Source organism: Oreochromis aureus, linkage group 7 (genome assembly GCF_013358895.1).
Source record: "Oreochromis aureus strain Israel breed Guangdong linkage group 7, ZZ_aureus, whole genome shotgun sequence".
Lineage (NCBI taxonomy): Eukaryota > Metazoa > Chordata > Actinopteri > Cichliformes > Cichlidae > Oreochromis > Oreochromis aureus.
The window spans coordinates 26,581,720-26,599,944 of record NC_052948.1 but is presented as its reverse complement, the minus strand read 5'-3'; the positions used below and the strand labels follow the sequence as shown (position 1 = coordinate 26,599,944).

General features: G+C 38.0%; 1 protein-coding gene across 3 annotated transcripts in view; it reads right to left on the bottom strand.

Moving 5' to 3' along the window:
• Positions 1–13,182, bottom strand: part of prr5l (proline rich 5 like) — a 36,338-nt gene extending 23,156 nt beyond the window's left edge. For all 3 annotated transcript variants that reach the window (XM_039615683.1, XM_039615684.1, XM_039615685.1), the window contains exon 1: positions 12,934–13,182. The gene's annotated coding sequence lies outside the window, so the exon portion shown is untranslated. The remainder of the gene's footprint in view (positions 1–12,933) is intronic.
• Between the last annotated feature and the right edge of the window lie 5,043 nt (positions 13,183–18,225).

Sequence of the window (18,225 nt, the reverse complement as noted above, 5' to 3'; positions counted from 1 at the left end):
AAGTGCAAAGGAGGAAGAAGGGGAAAGGTGCTGCAGCTAAACACCACATCTCTTTGAGGTTCTGAAAGTGGGGAACTTACATGATGGATGATCAAATTAGATTAGGCTAACCAGGATATTTTGATAATGTATTATCATGTTGATCTTGATTCTTTCAAGTTAGTTCTAGGCTGCTTTAACTTCTGTAGATAGCGGATGCAGCAAACCGGCTTTAGCTGCACTGGATTTATTTAGAACCAGAGAGACAGACTTCTATCAACCCACAACTTCCTGTGCAAAGATACAAGATCAGCCTCTCTCTATACAATGCAGATCTCCAGGTACTCTGCTTTCCAGAAACCACACAGACTTTCTTTCGTCGGATGTAGTCATTTTTTGTTGGTGACATGTCTCTCTTTCTGTACAATTTTCCACACTGTTGTACAAATCAGTTTCTGGTACTATGACTCATAGTGCTTCTTTTTTTGGCCTTAAATATGACCCCAAAATGAGCCCTTTGTGATTCACAATTAAAAATTAATTACCAATTAATTAACATGAAGACCAAGAACCAATCTGCAACTATTGACCTACACTGCAGGTTCATGAGTAAGGAACCAATGCAACAGGAAACACCTGGGCATTTAACCTGTCAGTTCTTTGAAACTGGGCGCAATAAACACAATATTTTATCAGAACAGTAAAAGGCATGACAACAATTCATCTAGTTATTCGAAATAATTCAATTATATATATAAAAAAAAAAAATCCTCTACACAAATATTTTGGTTTGAGGATTCGTTTAACACGCAGCTCTGTAACACACTGATGTGTTAAACGATGGAAACAAGCATTTCACCCAGATTTGCAAGTAAAAACAGACCTGCAATAGAATTGTAAAATTGTATTGAGCAACATCTAAATAAAAAGTTTGACAACAGTTTTTCAACAAAAACACTGACAACTAAACATCTAAAAGATCCTGCACAGTTCTGAAGAAAAACTAAAATCTGAAATCTTGGAAATCAAAATTAATTTATACCAGGTTTATGGGGAGACGAAAGCATGAGATGGAGAGAAAAGAAGCATACCACATCATCTGTCAAATATGGTGGAGACAATGTTGACACTGGCATGTATGGCTGCCAAGACAATAACTTACCTATTTATATATTAGTGACTTAAAGTGCACTGCAAAAGCAACCCAAGAGTTTCTCAGAACAGTGACTTGAATTACTCTTGAGTAGCCAAATCAGTCACATGACCTAAACCTAATACAAGAAGGACCAAAGTCAGCTCTGTCTGCTAGACAGACTGAGGCTTTTTCAGGTGTCCAGGATATTATTGAGGACATTTTGCAGAAACCATCACTGTGCAGTAATCTTTTATGCAATTATGTGCTGGGGAGGTGGAAGCATGGAGATGGACAGGAAATGGCGTATTAGACTGGTGAAGAGGGCCAGTTACGTCCCGACCAGTCCCCTACACTCCACAAACGAGGTGACCATTTTCCATCAGTACCTACTCAGCTCGACTTGCCTCGACTCAACTCGGTTTTTTCCATCGCAATCAAGTAATACCTAATGCACACGGGGTTGTTATAGCAATGTGGCCCAAAGTCCTGTGACGTCATTTGTGTTCAACACGAACGTCACAACAAAGGAGAACGTCGAGGCGATAATATACTCGCTGCTTGGTCTCTGGCTTTTCATCAGACCCCACTCTCATGGCTCTCGTGACACCGCTGCCTCAGATCGGTTGGAACCCCAGCCCAGTAGGTACTATAAAAGTACCTGGTACTACCACCTAATGGAAAACCCTAAATAGCTGCAGCTATTTAATATTTTAGTAATCAACCTCAGTGCTGCTCTTGTGTTATCATTCTTTTAGTTCAAAAACTGGAGGCTGCATTGTCCTAATGTTGTCATATATTTTAGTGACAAGCCGCTCCATGATGTTTCAGGGCTTTTTTTTTTTGTGGCAAATGCACTTGCATTAAAATGGTGACAACTGAGCACGAAACAAAACATTGAAACAAAAAAGTTTGCAGTGAAAATTTATTATATTTTTCAGTGTGAAATTATAATAAATCATAATAATTCATTGCTGTAGCTACTGTGTGGGATGGAGCACTATTGCAAATCCTTCATCCTGACAGCAGTCAGACAATTCCCACACAGGGAATGTCAAAACACTGTACTTATAATAAATAAATAAATAAATAAATAAATCTTTTGGTAACTATTTTGGCTTTTTTTGTTTTTTTAAAATTAATTTACATTTCCTATTTATTTTTCTAATATATGTCCATTTCACTTTTTTCTTCCTGAACCTTACTGTACTACTAACAAGTGACTTTCCCCAGTGAGGGAAAGATAAAGTCAATGTCTAAAACTCCCTTTTCAGTTACTGAAGGCAGAGAGACTCACAAATAAGGAGCAACTGAGCATGGTAGCAGCGAAGGCCTCATTTCAAAGGTCACAAGAAAAAAGAAATGCCACATTTGGAGATCGGGCCTTTACTTTTAAAATCTTGTTTTGTCCTCTGAAAATTGAGGACTACAGTTCAACTTTACTTACATAGTGCCAAATCACAACAACAGTCTACAACTCCTCTGCAGTTGATGCAATACTTTTGGTTTAACTCTTTGGATTGATGCTGAAACTGCACTTCAGTCTTCACTGTTTGATTTAAAATCCGCTGTGGTGGTGGTACAGAGGCAGCATCACAAAAACTGTACGACTGTCCCAATACATGATCATACTAAAGGTAACAGCCCATCACTTGTTTTATTTTAACATCAAATTTAAATAAACACATAAACAGCAAAGAAAAAGTGTAAAGATTTCCCACATATGTCTGAAACTTAACTGTTTTCTTTGAATTGAGGTCAGTTAATAATTATTCTGCAATAGATTCAGTTTCTTTCCCTTCTAAAATCAACACAACTACACTTTTAATTTAGTCAATATGGCAGCCACATGTAATCACACTTACACACCCAGGAAATGCAAAATATAGCTTTCCCCAGACACGAGGTAGTTTCATAGTTGTGTTCAGTGAAAGAGTAATAAAAAGAGAGCAGCCAGGGTTGTGGTTATAAATACACAGGGACTGAGAGGTTTGTCGTACTTTGGATGCAAAGAAAGCAAAGGACTTCTCTCTAACCTTTGGTCAATGAAAATTACAATTACCCAGAAAAGTTTGGTTTTGGTATCAGCCTGGTGTCTGTGTGTTAATCTCTATCACCATTTTAAATTTGGTCTATGTGAGAAATGATTGAGAATTGGTTGTGTCATCACTGGCAGCAAGAACTGAAATGAATCATATGTGATAACTGGCAACGAGTCTTTCACATTATTCTAGCAGAATATTGGCCTAGTCTTCCTTGCAGTCTTAATTCAGCCATATTGGACAGTTTTGAGCAGGAAAACCATAATAAATCTCTTCTCTGTGGCAGGTTAGGTTAAAGCAACAGCAGTGACACAAACAAGAGTAGCTCATGATGATTCTTACATTTATTTTTAAAATGCCCACTAGTGACACTAGACAGCTACATGTAAGCATAGGTCTGCAAATCTTTGCATATAAACAATGATCAGGCACTTTAGGTTAATGAGATGCAGTGCTGTAAAACCAACCAAATGTCAGTGTGGTTCACGACCCATCACAATTCACAGGTTACTGCGAACAACAAATATGGCCTTGACCTTGATTACAGTTTGGGTGGAGACACATTAGATGATCAGTGTGTCTAAGTTTGATTAACCTCTGACCAATACTGTAGCAGGAATAGTGATTGTTTTCAATTGCGAATGAAAGGATAAAAGACAGCAACAAACAGTGTTGCCATCTTTCATCCTCTCCTGTGGTAACTGTCATGTCCCCTATTTGTTTTCTGCCCACTTGTTACTACCATACTTTCTACTTGTATGTTAGAAAATATGGTCGTTCTTTCACTACTCATTGGACTGACTTTCCCCAACCAAACACACTTAAGCTTACAATGTCACATGCATCTCTTACCCAGTAATCTGACATTAAATGAAATACACTACAGTTATCAATGAACACTTGCTTTAAACATGGAAATTATAAAAATTGTATTCAACAGCTACAGTTAGACAAATTGAACAGCAAGTAATTTGTCTAACTAAACATAACAAATGTTAAGAGAAATCTGCTTATGTCTCAGTCAAATATAGCTCATTTGGCTGAAACGTGGATTTTTATATCACCAAATACCTAAATGTCTCATCTCGGCCAGGTAATAGCATGTCATTATAATGCCAAAACAAGTGTGGGGTTGGATTAAGGATTAGGGACACTTTTAAGAAGATTCACAGCAGTTTTCTACTCTACCTGAGCACTTAAAATACTTTTTACAACTTGCCTCAGTAACCCATTCACACAACCAGTTTTTTCTATGCTTTCTTTTTTCTAAGTGCTTTCTATCTAACATTCACACACATTCATACTCTGATGGATTCATCAGAGCACAACTTAGGGTTCAGTATCTTGCCCAAGGATAATTTGGTGTAGCTGGGGATTAAAACAACCTTCTGATTAGATGACCTGCTCTACCTCCTGAGCTACATCCCAAATACTCAACGTTTGACATGTTTGACCAAAAGAAGAACCAAATGGATAACAGCTTATCATCCAGATACATGTGGGAGAGTGAGATGACATTCCAAATGCTTCAAAAAGGTGTGTGCCAGGGACCGCAGGTTGTGTGTGAGAGTGAGACCATCTGTGCACCGTTCACCACATGTGGTGTTAAAAGGATTTGTTGGCATTAACGCACACGTGTGCATGCATACACACGCACGCACGCAGAAGAATTAAAAAGCTGTTCAGTACAACTTGAGCTGTGCTGAATGTCTCTAAACATGTGTTACCGACAGTCAAAATCAACATGCGTCTATATTTGACGACATGATTCACTCAGGAAGAAATCTGCTGGGTGTCACTGTGTGCATAACTATCACCATGACAATCCATCTGGTACACACCAAAAATCAACCCACCTCTACTTCACCAAACCTTCCATCAGATGCTTCCCCACTGTTACATCTTATCAGTCTATGATGTTGAGTGTAACTTGCATCATCCAACTTCAAAGAACAAAACATGCCATAGACTTGGATGGTATCAAGACATTTTTATCTACACAAAAAACCACATGTCATCAGAAGTCAGCTTTCCCTAACGGAACAGGCAACATAGTGAAGAAAAGTGGAAACTCCAAACATTAGTGACAATGCTACTAAAGAAAAAAAAGAAATATGCCTCGGTCCCTGTATTTTCGGTTTAGTGTTCTTTAAAGTAAACCAGCTGACACTACTGGATCAAAGATCATTAATAGTTCATTTAAAATAGACTTTCACAATGACACCAAATCAGAAGCTTGTCATTTGTGTAAAATACATATCAGAGTCATGGTTCAGAGATATATTTGTACAACCAACAGTTAACAACAAATACATTTCACCAGAAGAGGTAGTGAAGATGCAGTTTAGCTGAATTGGAAGCAATTTTGGGACACAGTTTTGCCAGGTGCACGTGGCTTTTAATACATCTGGACTAACTAGACTAACTTGCTGTTTCCAGTCTCAATGCAAAGATAACCAAGTGTTCATTACAAAAACAAACAAAGACATCCCAAAATCCTGAAAATATAATGGTACTTATTCTTCTGTTGACCTACAGTGAAAGAATAGCAGTCAGTTTTCTTGTGCTTGTGTATTCCTGTGCAAGTGTTGATTTGTGCTAGCATGACGACTAATCCTATAACAGAAGCCCTGTCATGAGAAAGTACTCAGACTAATGCAATTACAAATCCTGAGAGTCAGAGAGAAAGAAATAGGTAGGCATGCTTGAGCCCACAAGACAACGTATATTGGTTAATTATCCAGCCAGAAGCTTGTTGATGGCTACCGAAAGCATCTTATTGAGGTGCAACGTTCGAAGGGACAAAAATAAACCAAATATTAGTAAGAAATTCCAAAATACATACATGTGCACAAAATTATTGATATTTAAAGTCATCAAAGATGTCAACCTTTAGGGAAGACTGTGCTGTATCATATTGTCATAATATCTGCAATATACAGCTCTACATTTTTACATGATATAAAAAATGTTAGCAATCTAAAGCATTTGTTAAAATTTCAAGGAAAACAGCATGATATTTGTGTAAAATGTTAAATATATAACTAAAATGCTGCTGCCAACATGACAAGTAAAACAGTGTTAAAATTTCAACAGGGCTCAAAACAGTACCTAATTTACTTACTTTTGCAAGCTGCCAGCATTAATAAAACTTTAATAAACTTTCTTCACTATTTTCTGTTACCACAAACCATGTTAAAGTTTAAACTAATATCACCCAACCCTACTCTTTGGGCTATGAAGCCAAAACCCAGGGATCCTTTAATGAATCACAACACCTTGTCCAGTAAATTAGAGACACATTTTTGAGACATGAAGTTCATCTGTGTAGATCTAGAAATATATCATTGCGCAGGTTTTTTTAATCATTAGCATACAGAATTACACTGGGGAATTGAGTATGTGCCACTGAAATACCTCGTTTTTCTAAATAAAATTCAATCATTTCCTAGTCAACTTCTTACAGTCTGCCCCTCACACAATCATCACCTGTCTTGGCCTAATGTGAATCATCTCAACAGGTCTTAGGTGTTCCCACATTTTCTTTAACCATTAGTCTTTCTAGATCATCTACATGCAGTGAACATGGAAGCAGATCGAGAACAAATGTTGAAAGTCATACTGATTATGCACATACAGTTCTGGTCAGAAGTTTACGTACACTCATCATGGGCATGAATGCCATGGTAATTCTGGGTTGGCTTCCTTGGAATTTGCCATTGTTCTAAGAATTGGTCAGTCCAATGAGTGCTATCCAAGAGAAATCACCAGCTGTACTGGACATGATCACTAACCAGAATTTAATAGGGCTCTGCCTCGTCAACTTAAAAGCCATCTTAGAATCTTCAGCACCACTTGTTAAAAGATTTAAGTAAGTGTAAGTAAATATATCTATATTTTTCAGAATCAGAATACTTTATTAATCCTGAAGGAAATTATGTGAATTATTGAGCCTGTATCCATACTTTTGACACTGTGTCGACTTAAGAAAATCCAAAAGAAATTTAAAATTGTGCACCCAAATTTTGTTTTTTAAAGTAATTAAGGATGTATAACATTATTTCACTCTAGAAGAAGTACAGTTGAAGGAAACCATTAAAATTAACCTGACACTCATATCCAGGATGAATGGATTTAAACTTCTGACCACAACTGTACCACCAATGTCAACATTGTAGAGGGAGCAGCAGTTTCTCCCAGCAGAAATATGCACTCTGTTATGCAACAAAAATTACTCTGACGGTGACTCCAGGAATGTGACAAATAGCCAAAGTGTAAACCTAGACTTCAAATTCCCCGGATACCAGTCCATCCACGGGATGGAGCCCTCTGCATTAAGGAGGTCCCAGAGTTAACATATGGATGATCTAACAGTTTAGTGTTTACTACTTTGTGGTATAAGGATGTCACCAGAACCAATACCTAAATAGATACCTAAATTCTGAAAATGCAATGGTACGTGTTTTTTTTGCACTAAAGGCAGCATAAGTACTGAGTAGGTACTTAAGATACTAATTTATACTAATTAGTGATAATTAGTGATAATTGTTAATAATAATTAAATAGATTAGACTATTATGCTTTTGCAACAGTAATGACACTGTCGGTACCAACTTCGCCTCCTCCATCTGACACAACATAGGACTGCTGCAGATTTTCAGGCAGCCCCTCCCATCACCAGCAGCTGAAGACGTGAACACTAACTCACCAAACCTACACTAACACTAAACCACCATCTTGAAGAGTGTAAAAAGAATCTTGAGGTCAGTAAAGTTCTTGTTTCAACAACAATTAATAATTAAACAGTTATCATAAATGTTAATCTGGCTGGCACCCACATTAATGTTACCCATTTTACTATTATTAGCCATCAGTTAAGTTATCATTAACTTAGCAGCTGTGGCTAATAATAATTTAATTCATTCCAATTTTATTTTATTTACATAGCACCACATCACACCCTACAATATGGAGAAACCCCAACAACCAAACGCCCCCCTATGAGCAAGAACTTAGCGACAGTGTCACCTGCTGTGACCGACAAGGGGTGAGTGTAGGAAGAGAGAACATAAGACACACAGTGGAAGACAGCCAGATATAAATAGCAACTAATGATTAAATGAGTGATGTATAAACACAAAGGTGAGTGAAAAAAATGTGACTGAAGGAGGAACACTCATTGCATCATGGGAAGCCCCCAACAGCCTAGGCCTATTGCAGTGTAACCAAGGCAGGGTTAAGGGTCACCTGATCCATCCCCAGCTATATGCTTTATCAACAAGGAAAGTTTAAGCCTAATCTTAAAAGGCATAGAGGTAACTTGTCACATAATCAAAGCTGCGAGCTGGTTCCACCGAAGAGGGGCCTGAAAGCTGAAGGCATTGCCTTCTATACTGCTTTAAACTATCTTAGGAACAACAAGTAAGCCTGCAGTCTGAGAGCGAAGTGCTCTACTGGGGAGATATGGTACTATGTCTCTGAGATAAGATTGGTCCTGGCTATTCAGACCTTGTATGTGAGGAGTAGGATTTTAAATTTGAATCTGGAGCCAATGAAGAGACAACATATATAACGTTAATGTTGGAGCTAGACAGAAAAACATTATCACTCCTTCCCGTCTGTAACATAAATACAGTTTTAAATTAGCAGAGTAACATTTATTTGTGTTAAAAATCTGTTACAGCTCTCTTAAACTCCTTAACCGAAGCTTCACAACATCTGCCAGTAAATAGAAATAAGCAGTGACAGTCTACCATACCACCTCTAATTAGCAATGAAAATATCACGTCAAGTTATCAGAAGCACAGAAAATATACCACAGAAAAATGTGTAGTATATTAAAGGGCAACCCAGTTTGTTTTGTGATCTGCCTTCCTTTTTTTCCCCAATTTGGGACAACTATCTGATTAACTTACTATGAGATAATTCTCTTGCTCTAATTCTTAAAGTGTTTTATTATATATACAAATAAATATACCGTATGGAATTTGTTGACTTTTAGAGTGGCCAATTGGCTTTGCTTTTAATGTGTAAACATTATTCAGTCAGTGCTCCAGTTGTAAATAAAACAGGTAAATTAACTTCATGTAAGTAAGCTACATGTTCCACTTTTTACAGTCATAACACTGCAGCCTTTGTAGATACAGTTTGAGGGAATTCCCCCAACTACATGCAGTGAATGTGGAAGTAGATTGCACCGATACTTAGAGAAGAACCACGTATCTGCCTGATATCACAGATCTTCTTAGGCAGGTAAAACACATTCCTATAGAATATATTTGCTCAATATAGGTATGCTTTTATTGAAATATGCCTTGTATAAATTAATTCATTTGTAGGAAACATAACTTCAATATCATATTATAGTTCTGATCAAAAGTTTAAGACCACTTGAAAAATGGCAACAAAAAAAAGAAGATATTTTGCATGGTTGGATCTCAACAAAGTTGCAAATAGCGCTCCAACATGCAACAAGAAGAAATGCGAGTGAGACAAAACATTTTTTGAGCATGCAATTTATTGGAAACAACGCTTAAACTGAAACAGGCTGTTTTATAGCTGATGAAAAGTTTAGAACCACATGCTTTTAAAAGGCCAAATCTGTGCAAAAATGTTGATTCTTTGTCATTTTCTGTCAGGTAGTCACACTGTCATAATGTTTTGATGGCAAAGGCACAAAAAAGTTCCCTTTTTGAATGTGGTCGGGTTGTTGAACTGCATAAGCAGGGTCTCTTGCAGCACGCCATCGCTGCTGAGGTGGGACGCAGTAAGACAGTCATTTGGAATTTCTTAAATGATCCTGAGTGTTATGGAACAAAAAAGTCAAGTGGAAAACCCAAAAAATGTCACCAGCACTGAACCAGAGGACCCTATCGGTTGTCCATCAAGACACTGGACGATCCTCAGACCCAATGGTCTGGGGTTCTTTTTCCTTCAGTAGAACAATGGACCTTCAGGAGGTAAAAGTGTGTCAAACCGCCGCTGGCTATGTCCAGATATTGCAGAGAGCATCCCTCATGACTGAGGGCCCTCGTCTGTGTGGTAACGACTGGGTTTTTCAACAGGACAACACTACAGTACACAATGCCTGCAGGACAAGGGACTACTTCCAGGAGAATAACATCACTCTTTTGGACCGTCCTGCATGTTCCCCTGATCTAAATCCCACTGAGAACCTTTGGGGATGGATGGCAAGGGAAGTTTACAAAAATGGACAACAGTTCCAGACAGCAGATGCCCTTCTTCCGGCCGTCTTCACCACTTGGAGAAATGTTCCCACTCACCTCATAGAAACACTTGCATCAAGCACACCGCAACAAATATTTAAAATGATCAACAATAACGGTGGAGCTACTCATTTCTGAGTTCATTTTTGGAACTTTGATTTCTGTTTTGTGGGTGGTTTACGGTTTTTTTTGGAGGTGTGGTCCTAAACTTTTGATCAGCTGTAAAACAGCCCGTTTCAGTTTAAGCGTTGTTTTCAATAAATTGCATGCTCAAAAAAGGTTTTGTCTCACTCCCATTTCTTCTTGTTGCATGTTGAAACTCTACTTGAGACCTTGTTAAGATCCAAACATGCAAAATATAATTTTTTGCCATTTTTCAAGTGGTCTTAAACTTTTGATCGGGACTGTATAACACCAATGGGGGTCATTTTGAACCTATTGCATTTTAAATGTCACGTAGCTTAAATTAAAACACCATTATCTCTTATAACTTTTCCTAAAATGGTTTTATCATCATAAAGCAAATTTGGGGGTTTGTGGGATAAAAAGGAAAAAACAAATTAAAAATCTTAATACTTATAACCCCCAATGACTTCATTTTGACCATATAGAAATTAATGCAAATAACAGCTGTGGACAGATTGTCTAGAAACACCTGTCTAATATGAGGGCTGTTAGTCCAGAGTATGGAGTACCAATCCAAGAAAAGAGAGCAAAGCGTTAAATGCAGAGCAGATTTAACTCTTTGGTTTCAGGCTTGATGAATTGCAGGGATGTAGACTGAAGCTTAATTTATGGTACTATGATTGCTGTACTTTACAATACTTCATTAAATTGAGTTTCTTATTCTGTAAAAGATAACTGTGGGGTCAATTTTAAAATACAGGTGCTGGTCATATAATTAGAATATCATTAAAAAGTAGATTAATTTCATTATTTCCATTCAAAAAGTGAAACTTGTATAATGTATACAATTATTCCACACAGACTGATATATTTTAAGTGTTTTATTTATTTATTTATTTATTTTGATGATTATAACTGACAACTAATAAAATTTAGTATCTCAGAAAAGTAGAATATTGTGAAAAGGTTCAATATTAAAGACATCTGGTGCCACACTCTAATCAGCTCTGGTAGTTTTATGGTGTTTGAAATTCTAACAAACAAATAATTGTAATCTCTGATGACAAATTTGTAATTACATTCAACTGTTCACAGACTTTCATGCTAGACAGAAAGTATTTTATACTTTGGGAGACACTGGCTGAGGGCTGTTCGTCAGTGCCCTTTGAATAAAAAAAAAAAAAAAAATAGAAAGAAATCGGGCAAGTGCCAATTAGTGAGCCCCTAATCCTAATGTAATAAACTGAAGAGTAACAGTGGACAGTACAGAGTCTGCAAAAACCCACGAGGGCATTTGTCAAACTGGAATTTCTCCAAGCAACCAATAGCCAAGTGAGTTCTCCCTGTACCAATGTCCTGTCAGTCAGACAGTAAAAAGTAACAGGATCTACAAAGCTCTGTATACTACCTACAGACTACCACCACACTGCAAGGCCAAGCATCAGTCTGCCTCTGCTGATCCTTGCCCCATAAATGGCCCTCTTACCTCTCTGGCCATATTATACACGCACAACATTATTTTCTTTTACTTTGAAGTTACACTGTGTTAAACAATTCTGGTTACAAAGTAACAGGTGACAGTAGTCACTTGCTTGACATCTGCAAACTGTGAGCTATTTATAGGCCTAACTTGGTAAAGTTATCTTGGCATCCTAAAAACAACTGTGGTCTCTACTGACAGGTCGATCCCCAGATACTTGAGGAATTCACATAAGTGCACTTAAAAATCACTCAGTCTATCTAGAGCTGCAACAATAAGATCATTAAATAATGCTCTGAGAAGTCTAATCGGCAATCGGTAAGATCATAATGACTTCTCTAATCTGCTATTGTGTTCTAAGAATGAAATAACGTATTACTGTGTTTCCTCCATCCGTTTCGTGTCATTGACAAATACAACTGGTATCAAGAAAAATCGCCTCACGAGCGGTTAAAAACGTATATACCAACACAACAATGACAGTTATAAATAAATCTACCGATCGAAAAACAAACACTGGGTTAGTATGCGGTGCAGTTATCGATCTTACGCTTTAAGTTGGCACACAGAATTACTGGTATAAGACCCACGACGCCTGCCCAGAGTCATTACATGTAACTATAGAGCTGAACTGAGTGTAGGGCCACCCGTCTGTGACTGCATACATGAAGTTTTATGGGTCATTCCACACCAGCAGGTATCTGCACTCTCCCCTTTTCAGTGGGCTGTATCTATTTGACCTAAAAAGGGGGTTTTCACTTCTATTTTAAAGGATCTCTTCTTCGTAAGTTACTTTTTACTGAATTCCAGCTCGAGAGGATATGAAATGCGTCCGGCGGTCACAAAAACACAGTAAAAGAAAAAGAAACACGCCACAGAGTTTGGCCGCTGTTCTGCGTGAACATCTTGACAGGATGTAAGCCTCGTGGTATTCGTGCGTGGACTCACCTCTGCAAACTCGCTTCACCTTTTGCTGCTGCTCTGAGAAATAAACACAGCCGCTGTCTTTTGGCGACTCAATATGTGCAGCTGAAAGCGGAGTGCCGCTTCTTGTTATCAGCGGCAGCTGTGTGTGCGCATCGCTTGGGTTTCCGTTCTAAAAAAACAAACACTTCCTCCGCTTAAGAACTCATACTGAGAAACGGAGCTCACACAGGTTCTCTGATAACTGGAAGTGAGAACAACTGCCTCTTCCCGCTGCCTCCATTCAACAGGCTGCAGTACCGGCTGCAACCGACGCTGCCATGCGTGACCTTCAAAATAAAAGTCGAATTTGTTAGAAATTAAGTTTTGTGGTGGAATGGATTCACAGTACAACCTCACAACACTTTTTACACAGTTTATTCGCAGAAAACACGTTGCACAAGGCAGAGATATGCAAAGGTATATAGTTAAACCTCTATATAATTCTATATATAATATAGTGTTGGATTATTAATTGCCTTTTTCAGAAGAGCTTTAGGCCTGATTCTGTGATTTACATTAAATTATTAGGCTAATTAGAAAGCAATATAAGAATAAAAGTGCTCACTATTACTTTTTAAAATTCTTAGAACACATAACCATTTCAAAAGCAAGCATAGTTTATGATTCAGTAGCTTAAAAAACATGTTTAGCAGCAATAACTTGGAGTAATAATTTTCTGTATGACTTTATCAGTCTCTCACGTTATTGTGGAGGACTTTTGGCACACTCTTCTTCACAATGTCTTGATGCATTCTCAATCATTCAGGAAATTGAGGTTTGTTCATCTGGACGGCTCCAAATGAACAGATTCTGACGTTAATACACAGCCACAGATTCAACTTTTGGAGATCTTCTTCAATGTTGCTGTTAATTGAGGTTTGAAGGCTATAGTACAAGCAGCAGTTCTCAATCATCCAGGTTAACCCTTCTGGCTCATCCAGGTTAACCCTGGGCTTTCTGTACTATGCCAGTGGTAACTTCTTACCAGGATATATAGGTATGGTAACTTATGTTGTGACCTTAACTTTCTCTGGAGCAGTTTAGATTCCAGATAAGGATCAATAGGTATGAAATCACGGCCTACTGAAACCTACACTGTCCTTGATGACCTCATATCAAACTTGTACACAGACAATGTTTGAATTTTGTTTTTAGAATTAATCTTTACTCTGAACCCCTTTAATAGCACCAAGTCTTCTACTGAGAGAATAAAAACTAGAACATCAAGAGTGGATTATGTTCTGAGTTTCAGTTTTAAATTGTCTGAAATTTCTTTACAGCATGTTTTAAGTATGATTGTTAATTTTTGACTTTGTATATTCACATTTCAGCATAGCCCCAGTGTGTGCTGGCCCTGGTAGAGGCTGGAGACCTGTCCACTGTTTCAATGTTTGTGCTGGTATGCAGTATTTGGCTGCACCACACTGGCGACCTGGGTCCAGGGTGTTACCTGCCTCTCAACCTACGGTAGCTCTTCATAAAGATAGGGCTCGCCACCCCAGTCTGCCAATCCAGAGGCACCGTCCCAGATCACCACGAAATGTTGCAGATGCATGTCTACAAAGATTTGACTAACAGACAGACAGCATCCATACAGACAACAGGCCCACAACATCCAGAGCCTTAAGGTGTTCAGGGCAGAGTTTATCCACCCAAGGGGACCTGCCACCAAGGGGTTGCTTCACTGCCTCAATTAGCTCACCCCCCAGTGATGAACAAATTATCTCCCTCATCCTCTGACTGTGGTTCTTCTACAGAAGACGTATTAGTAGGATTGAGGGGATCCCTCCATGATCGGTTATATCCTCAGTAGAAGTCTGCAGCACCCCACTTCCACTGTACACAGTATGAGCAGAGTTCTCCTACTAAGTTTCCTGAGGGTTTGCCAGAATTACATTGAGGCCAACTGAAAGTCACGTTCAGTGGCCTCACAGATATAATACCACACCGGAGTTTTTGCTTCAGCTACTTCCACAGCTCAGGAACTCAGTATTCCTGCTGTGGCAAGGATTGCCAAAAAAAGGTTGCATGATGGGTCAGGATAATGTTTTCTAATAATAGCAACAGGAAGATATTATTTTCAGTGTTTTGTGCCTGTTTTTTGTTTTGTTGTGTTTTGAGCAGTACTGTGTGATTTAAAAAAATAATAATATTGGACATATTACTAAATATAAGCATTAAAGACTGTTTGTTTAGGATCTTGACTGTAGTTATGAATGTAGTTAGCAGGACTAAGATGCTATACAGCAGCATTAGCAAAAGTAGTATTAGATAAATATTAATAACCATTCAGAAAAACCGTAGAGTATCTATGGACAGACTTGAGACTTAATTACTACTATAGTGATGATGTCACAAATCCTGCTTGGAACATACGTTTAACTGAGACCTTGCTGTTCTCACATTCCCATCCTTGGGAGCCAACATGGGACTGAAGGCCACATGACAAAAATAGTATGACCGGATTTCTAATGTTTCTAAGGTCTGACATCAGAACTGGCTTACTTGTTTTTCAGCTGTTTGTACAGTAACTTACTGTGTCCATGGCTGCAGCACACAGAAGGTACTGGGTCAGGTTTAGGCCACACTGGACATCACTTTAGCCAAAGAGGAGGTCAGAAGGTTGGTGAAACTCCGGATGTGGGGTATGAACATCTTAAAGGGACAAACATCCCCATCTGCTGGATAACTACAAGAAGTACAAATAAATATCTGTCGTTGACCAATAAGAATCAAAGACTTATTTAAAATGATGTTCACTCATTAAATGCCTAAAATAATACTTTTACACCTCAAGTGTACTAAATGGTAAATTAACTGCATTGTATATAATTTTTACACTTCCATTAAACACTTAAAGAGCCCTAAATACACCACTATATGCATATACAATATGACTATAGGGTTTATGTGTGTGATTTTTTTCTTTTATTTTTTTGCCAATTGGCAGAATGTACTGTTGCATTTTGGGATTATTTCGCATACACAAATTGTGTGAGAAAAAAAGATTAATATGAAAGAAAACATTCCCTGTTCTCTGGACTAAAGAAGACAAAGACCACCCAGTGTTATTAGTGCTCACTTAAAAGCCTGCATCTCTGAACTTTACTATGTTTGTCAAACCTGTAGACATGGCAGCTTGCTCATTTGAAAACCATCAATTCTGAAAGGTATATAAAGGCTTTAGAGCAACATAAGTTCTCATCCAGATCATATCTTTTTAACCAAAGACATTATTTTAATTGTACACTACATCTATTATAACAGCATTGCTTCATAGAAGATTCTTGGTGATGAAGACTTGACCCAACCGATTTTTAAGATGTGTGGCCAACATCTTTATAAATATCTTTCTCATTTTTAACATTTTGTATCTTTGGGTTTAATAGATTTGTAAATTGTTGCATTCTGTTTTTAATTACATTATACTCTGTCTCTCAGCCTTTTGCAGCAGTTTGACCAGGACGGACATCACATCAGCAGTTTGCATCCTAGACGTTTCTTGCTCAGCAAATGTGAGTTATAGCTAAATTGTCCTTTTTCTTCTGAGCTTTAAACCAGATGAAATCTCCCAGAAGTTTCTGAGTCTCACCCATGATAATAACTCCAAATATTAAGGAATGGTGCTTTAATGACTTTTTTTGGTCCTGTAGTTTAGGACATATTGGACCAATCTTTTGAAAAGAAAAGGAAATGATTATAATAAGTTGCTAATAACATCTGAGTCTAGTTGTTACAAAAAAAGCGTAGATTCAAAAGGTCAGATTATAGTAAAATGGTTCAACCACAAATGGATGAACCTTCTGAGAAAACGCCTGTGGGATCGTGCCTCGTTCGGTCAGTGGAGCAAAGATCATCATTCCACGCCCATCACTCATCCCTGCATATAATGAGCTATGGGAGGAATTGATTTTTTTTTTTTACATGCTAGTACACCTGCATAGGACCCCAGTCAAGTCGAGCAGATGGTACATTTCACCGTTTGAATACATCCTTGACTTGTGCATTGTGAATTCCTGGCTGGTTTACAACACAGACTTGTACTGAAACCAGAAACCGATGGCTCTCAAAAGGTTCTGCCTGGCTCTGGTCCACAGTATGAACCAAGTCAACAAGCCAGCATCAAGAGTTGTCTAACCATCATTCAGCTTTCCACCGCCACAGAAGGAATGCTACAGCGCAAGACCCTCACAACCAAAACCACAACCAGAGGTGCGCTATGATAATCGTGGACAATGGCCCTTTCATTCTGACGTGCAGGGATGATGCAACCCCCTGTCTAAAGGGTGTGTCAAGGTAGAAATGTCAGAAATGTTTTTCTGTGTTTGAAAACAAACCAAAAGTGCTTTGTAGCATATCACCAGAAGTAACGTGTGCTGTTGCACAGTCACACAGATGAGGTGTGTTGAGGTGAAAAGGTCACAAATGTAGTGTTTTATTATGTTTGTCAGTGTTTAATGTGTTTGTAATGTCTGTTTCAAAGTTTAAATGGAAACCACAGTACTAGTTTAAGAAATCCTTCAGAAATGTGGATCCTGTCCCTCAAGAAACATTAACGCTGTTGCACGAACACAGACGAGGTATGTTGGGATACACTACCAGTCAAAGTCTGGACACCTTCTCATTTAATGGTTTTTCTGTATTTTTATTACTTTCTACCTTGTAGATACAAACTGAAGACATCAAATATATGAAGCTAAATGAATATATTGAATTATGTAGCAAAGGCAAAAAATGATAAATAACTCTAAATATGTCTTCTATTTTAAATTCCTGAAAGCAGCCACCCTTGGCCTTCTCTCAGTGAGCTTCATGATGTAAACCAAAAATGATTTTCACTTAACGACAGCCCATCATTACTTTAAACTGCCTTCTTAATGGACCTGGGACCATCAGTTGTGTTGTGTAACATCAGGATGTGCACATCAACATTTATGGGATGTCCAAACAGCTAAACCAAAATATCATTACTAAATTTTGCATCTTCAAGGGGATGTCCTGATATCCTACTTTCAAGGGCCTGATATCCACTTACGAGGACATTATACTGCCACTGTTCTATCAAAATTTCAAACAAATGTCCTCAAAGTTGGATCTCATTTTTCTTAGAAACAAAATTCGGGTTAAAAAAAAAAAAAAAAAAATCTGGTAATTCTTTGTTTTTACATTCATCAGGTCCCAATCAGCCCAAATAGCAAAGAGAAATTAAAAATGCGTGCTATGAAAGAGTTTGGGTCTTAGGAGGATAAGAACTGAAGGTCAGTCAGTCAGAAA